The sequence below is a fragment of the Myotis myotis genome, unplaced genomic scaffold (assembly GCF_014108235.1).
Source record: "Myotis myotis isolate mMyoMyo1 unplaced genomic scaffold, mMyoMyo1.p scaffold_m19_p_2, whole genome shotgun sequence".
Classification (NCBI taxonomy): Eukaryota; Metazoa; Chordata; class Mammalia; order Chiroptera; family Vespertilionidae; genus Myotis; species Myotis myotis.
This window is the reverse complement of record NW_023416324.1, coordinates 22,581,694-22,587,497: the sequence shown is the minus strand read 5'-3', so window position 1 is coordinate 22,587,497 and position 5,804 is coordinate 22,581,694.

The following is a 5,804-nucleotide window of genomic DNA, read 5'->3' as shown; positions in this document are numbered from 1 at the left end:
AACCGGCTAAGGCCATAATGTTTACTTTAAAAGGTAAGTAATAAATTTGTGCTAATTTGAAACTTCTTTGCTAAAACTCGACAGTATCTGTAGCAGCAATTTAGAACGTCTTAGACCAATAAAATATTTCTTTCAGGGAGAAATATTTTTTGACTGACATTGTTTAAAATTGCCAATGGATGGTGATAATAAAAAGCGACCCACTTCTAGTCATTTTTGTTATGGTGCTTAAATTCCCTACAGACAATGCACCTGTACTGCCCTTCACTGGGGCAGACCCAGCCATCACCCGACCTTGGGAGCCACTCCCAACAATATGGAATCCAATCCACCTGTGGACCCATCACAGCCGTGACCGGTAGCTGAGTGCCAGGGGCGGCCCTTTGGAGTCCTTCAAGGTCTCAGCCCTCAATTTCAAGGACTTCTCAGGTGTTGTTTCCCACAGGAGGCCTCCCTTGACATTCTCCACCTCCTTGAATCTGGATGAAATATTTCTCCTGCAAGTCCCCATAGTACCCGATGCCTGGTTCTGTCACCGAACCCTTAGGTTGTATTACAATGGTCTCCCTTCGCTTCTAGGCTGAGCGCTGCAGGGATCCATCAGCGCTCAAGGTTATGGCCTCACTAGATATGTCTACGGGGCTGACCCCAAGTGAAGTGGTTTGGGAAGGGGCTGGTAGGAAGTACCCAGGGGTTGGGCTGCACAGGAGAGAGGGCCTCGCAACTAACAAAGCGCTTCTTCGAGGCATTAGCATAAGAAATGGATCGCCCATAGCACCGGCCCTCGTTTTCACCAGCTCACAGAGGCAGGGCGATTGCCCACAGCTACCGAGCGAGTGGGTCAAGCCTGGACGCGCATTTCCTGACCCTCGGCAGGACCTCCACCCGCAGAGCCCGCGCCTGGACCTGCCGCTCGGGCCTCGCCGACCGGGCCATGTGCTCCTTTAACCACCAGGGGGCGCCGGACGCACGTTCCTGGGGAAGCCGGGCTCGGGGGTGGGTGGAGCGACTGCTCTGAGCGAGGCCCACGGGACTCGCGCCGGCCGGTGGAGCTGGGGAGTCCCGGTAAAGAAAGGGTGTCGGGGGGCGGGGTAGGGGTGTTGTAAGCGCCGCAGCTCAGGAGCGTTGGCGGCGGAGGGAGGGAGGCGGAGGGAAGGGCAGTTGCTGCCGCCTCTGGCCCTGCCTTGTCTGGCCTGTTGGGGAAAGGGCAGCGATGAAGAAAGGGAGGACTCTCCGGAGAGCAGGGCCGCTGCCTCCGCCTCCCTGCTCCTCAGTCTTGCCCAGGAACAGACCGGACATTCCTAAGTCTCCGGCGGAAAACCTGGAAATAGAGCCGGAGGCCGCCTCCTGCAGCCCGGCCAGTTCTCGCCAGCCCAGCCCCAGGGCTTCCCGGAAGAGCCCCCAGGCGCAGCCCTGAGCCTGCTCCCGCCTCCAACCTCCCCTGCACCGCCCGCCTCCCAGCCGGGACCTGCCCCCGCCCTGCGCCGCAGACCTTCTCCAGCCGCTTCCAGGCCAGAGCCAGGATCTGCCCTCTCAGTATCCATGTCGTTATTTGGCCACGAAGGCTGGGAATCATCCTCGACACCTTTCTTTTCCGTCCCCCATGTCCAATCCACGTTTTCACCTCCTCTTTCCACCTCTCGGTTTCCATCCACCACTCACTGACCGTGTCCATCATCTCTCGCCAGAACTGGTGCTCTTGTCTGGACTCCCTACTTCCAGGCTTCGTCCTCTCTCCTCTTAATCCTTTCTCGGGGTGGTAGCCCTAATAATATTTTCCAACCCCGTCTTCACCCCCTGCTGACATCTTTCAATACCTTTCCAAACTCAGAGCAGGGCCCACAGGGCCCTTTAGGCTTGGTCCTTTCTGCCTTCCTGGCACCACCTTCCTTCTCTCTCTGCTCCAACTACACTATCTGTGCTCATCACAGGCCTTTGCAAATGCTGTTCCGTTGCTGCCTTGGTAACGGGCTCCTGCTCCTTCAGATCTCAGCTCTAGCATTGCTTTCTCAGGGACACCCTCCCTGGCCTCCCCGAGCAGGCCAGATCCCCTTATTGTTGACTCTCCCAGCACCCCATACTTCTCCTTTATGTGTCTGTCATAGTTACCACCCCGCCCCCACTTCTGCAGTGTTGCTTTGCACAGTTTCAGTTAGTTACCTGCGGTCAACTGTGGTCCAAAAATATGAAGTGGGAAATTCCAGAAATAAACAATTCATGAGTTTTAAAATGCATGCCATTCTGCGTAGCGTGATGAACTCTCGTCACCCTGCTTTGTCTGCCTGGGACATGAATCCTGCCTTTGTCCAGTGTATCCACGCTGTATGTGCTACCCACTCATTAGTCACTTCGTAGCTGTCTCGGTTAGACCTGCTGTCATGGTCTCAGTGCTTGTGTTCAAGTAGCCTTTATTTTACTTAATGGCCCCAAAGCATGAGAGTAGTGATGCTGGCAATTTAGATATGCCAAAGAGAAGCTGTAAAGTGCTTCCTGTAAGTGAAAAGGTGAAAGTGTTTGATTTAATAAGGAAAGAAAAAAAATCCTAAGCTGAGGTTGCTGAGATCTATAGTAAGAACTAACCTGTCTGGGAATCTCTGAAGGAAAAAGAAATTCGTGCTAGTTTGCTCACAGGAGACCACATTCATGATAATTATTCTATTTTATTAGTTATTGTTGTTAATCTCTTACTGTTCCTAATTTATACTTTATCATAGGTGTATGTATAGGAAAAACATAGTATATACAGAGTTCAGTACTATCTGTGGTTTCAGGCATCCACTGGGGTCCTGGAATGTATCCCCTGCAGATAAGAGGGACTACTGTAATTATAATTGTCCATTTGTTTGTAATATTATTTAATTAATGTTTGTTTCTTCCACTAGACTAAATTCTATGAGGGGAAGGACTACATCAATTTTTGCTCACTTCTAAATCTCCTGCACCATGTGCCTGACACACAGTAGGTGCTCAGCATTCCTTGAATAAATAAATTAATGTTGCATGCTGCATAATTTGGTGTTTCCTGAGCCCAAGCCTCTGTCATCTCCTATCTGGACCCCAGCAATCACTTTTAACTGATCTCCCAGTTTACGGTCAAGTCCCTACTGGTTTCCTACCCAACAGCCAGAACGGTCTAGTAAAGACGCCAATCTGACTATGTCACCCTTCCCACCCCCTTTTTAATAGCCTTCAGTGGCTTCCCATGACTCTTGGAATAAAATCCAATCTACTGACGCAGCCTTACAAGGCCGTGTATGGTCTGGCTCACCTCATGCAACTCCTCAACGAACCTTTCTTAATTCCAAGATATTGAGAGCCCGTTTTACCAGGCACTGAGGATTCAATGGTGAGTGAAACAGGCTCCTTCTGGTCTCACAGCCTCCAGATCTTTGAACACAACTCCTTGTCATGCAGGACCTTTGCACATGCTTTCCCCTCATCTGGGAAGTGCTTCTCTCTCCTTTCTCTGTCCTGACTGCCCCAGCAACCTATCAGATATCCGGTCAAACACCATTTATTCAGGGGTAGCTTATTTGACTCCCAATGTAGTTAGTTCCCTGAGTTCGATGCTTTTACTGCTCCTTACAGTCCATCTTCAGAGCCCTGACCACATTTTTATTTTTACATGTTTGTGTGGTTATTTGGCTGATGCCCATCTTCCCCACCAGGGAGCTCCAGGAGCTTCCCCGTCTGGTTTTTGCTTCTCATCCCATCCCTCTGATGCTTAGCTGGTCCTCCACAATTTATTGAATGAATTAATGAATAAGTGATTCCCTTGCGGAGTATTCAGAGGGTGCTGCCTTCAGGGACATGTTGGTGCCTCAGCCTCGTTGTGAATATGAGCTGGGGGTAGGAGGGGTGTGTAAAGGAGCTCACACACACGGAGAGGGCCTAGAAGCTGTTCTGTTAGTCCATTCCCCGCCCCACCTCATCCCCAACACCTGTGACTTGGCCCCACCTCCCCCTCCTCCCCCACCCATCTCTGCCCATTGTTCTCGATGCCACACTGACTCCTCCAGGGCTTCCCACATACTGACCCCTGTACCTGCAACTCTCCTCCCTACTCTTTCACCTGGCTGGTTCCTCCACATCCTTCAGGTCAAGTTAAATTGCTGCATCTGTAGAGGACACCTTCATTGTATCTATCTCACAATAGAAGTACATTTATATACTTATTGTCTGTGTCCCTAGATGCATTAGCAGCTTTTGACCACCCATAACAGAAAATCCAACTCCATTGGCTTAAAGAAGAAGGAAGTTGTGTAGGGGTAGGGCTGTTTTTGAGGTTGGTTAATTCAATGATGCTCTCGCGGATCTAGGTTCTTCCCCTCTTGCTGCTCTGCCACCCTTGCTGCTGGCTCTATCCTCAGGTTGGTTAGCAGGATGAATGCAGCAATTCCAGGGATCACAGTCCGACCTCATATCAGACAAGCAGGGTTTTCCCATCGTTATGCGTCTTAGTTGTCTCTTGCTGTGTAAGAAATTATCACAAAACATCAGTTTAAAACAGCCTTTATTATGTCACAGTTTCTGAGGGTTAGAAACCCGGGAGTGGCTTAGCCGGCTGGTTCTGGCAGAGGGTCTCTCAGGAGGTTACTGACAAGCTGTGGGCCGGGTCGAAGTCATCTGAAGGATTAGCTGGGGCTGGAGAACCCGCTTCCACGCTTATTCGCGTGGCCATTGGCAGGGGGCTTCGGTCCCTTGATCAGGTTTCTCCACTAGGCTGCCATGATGTACCAACTGCCTTCCTCCAGAGGGAGTGATCCAAGAGTGATAGCCACCAGGACAGAAGCTGCGGTGTCTTTAATGACCAAATCTTGGGTGGGACACCCATCACGTCTGTTGTATTCTGTCAGTCACTCAGCCCAACACTGGTACAGCATGGAAGGGACTACACAGGGTATGAACACTAGGAGGCAGGGGCACTGAAGGGTCAACCGAGGCTGGCTAACACGAAATCTTTAAAAGTGAGGAAGTCCTAGCTGGTTTAGCTCATTGGATAGAGCATCAGCCTGCTGACCAAAGGGTCCAGGGTTCGATTCCGGTCAAGGGCAGGTTGCAGGCTCCTCCCCAGCCCAGGCCCTGGTCAGGGCTTGTGCAGGAGGCAATCAATTGATGTTTCTCTCGCATCAATATTTCTCTCTGTCTTTCCCTCTCGCACTCTCCCTAAAAATCAATGGAAAAATATCCTTGGGTGAGGATTAAAAAAATAATTAAAAAAACCCCAAACCAAATAAATAAAAGTGAGGAAGCCTCTCCTAGAAGCCCAGAAGGCTTTTCTTCCTTTTTCTTTTTTTGGAAGGCTTTTCTTTATGTCTGTGGCTGGAATTGTGTCACATGCCCATACCTAAACCATCACACACGAGGGCATTGGGACCACCAGTTTTGGCTCATTACAAGCATGATTCACCCTGGGGCTAGGGTCCCTGGAGCAGAGTGGGATCCAGGAGGAAGATGGCCACCTGAACAAAGTCAGGATTGTGTTTGGAATAAGGAAGTGGGGATGGGAATGGATGTTGAGTTGGCAACTCAGTGTCCACGACACTCACCTGCTCCCTGCGGAGAAAGGCTACATCTTTTCCTACTACTGTATCCCCAGCATGTAACCCACTGCCTGGGACAGAGCAGATGCAACCATCCTTGTGAATGAATAAATGAATGAATTCATGACGAAAGTGGAAGGCCACTAGGACTACTGTCAGGCAGGAGTAGATATCCACAGGCCCTGGCTCCTTAAGTTCTTCTTAGAACTCGGGAGGTCACCTGCCACCACCCCCACCACCAGCCCCAAGGATAGACAGGAC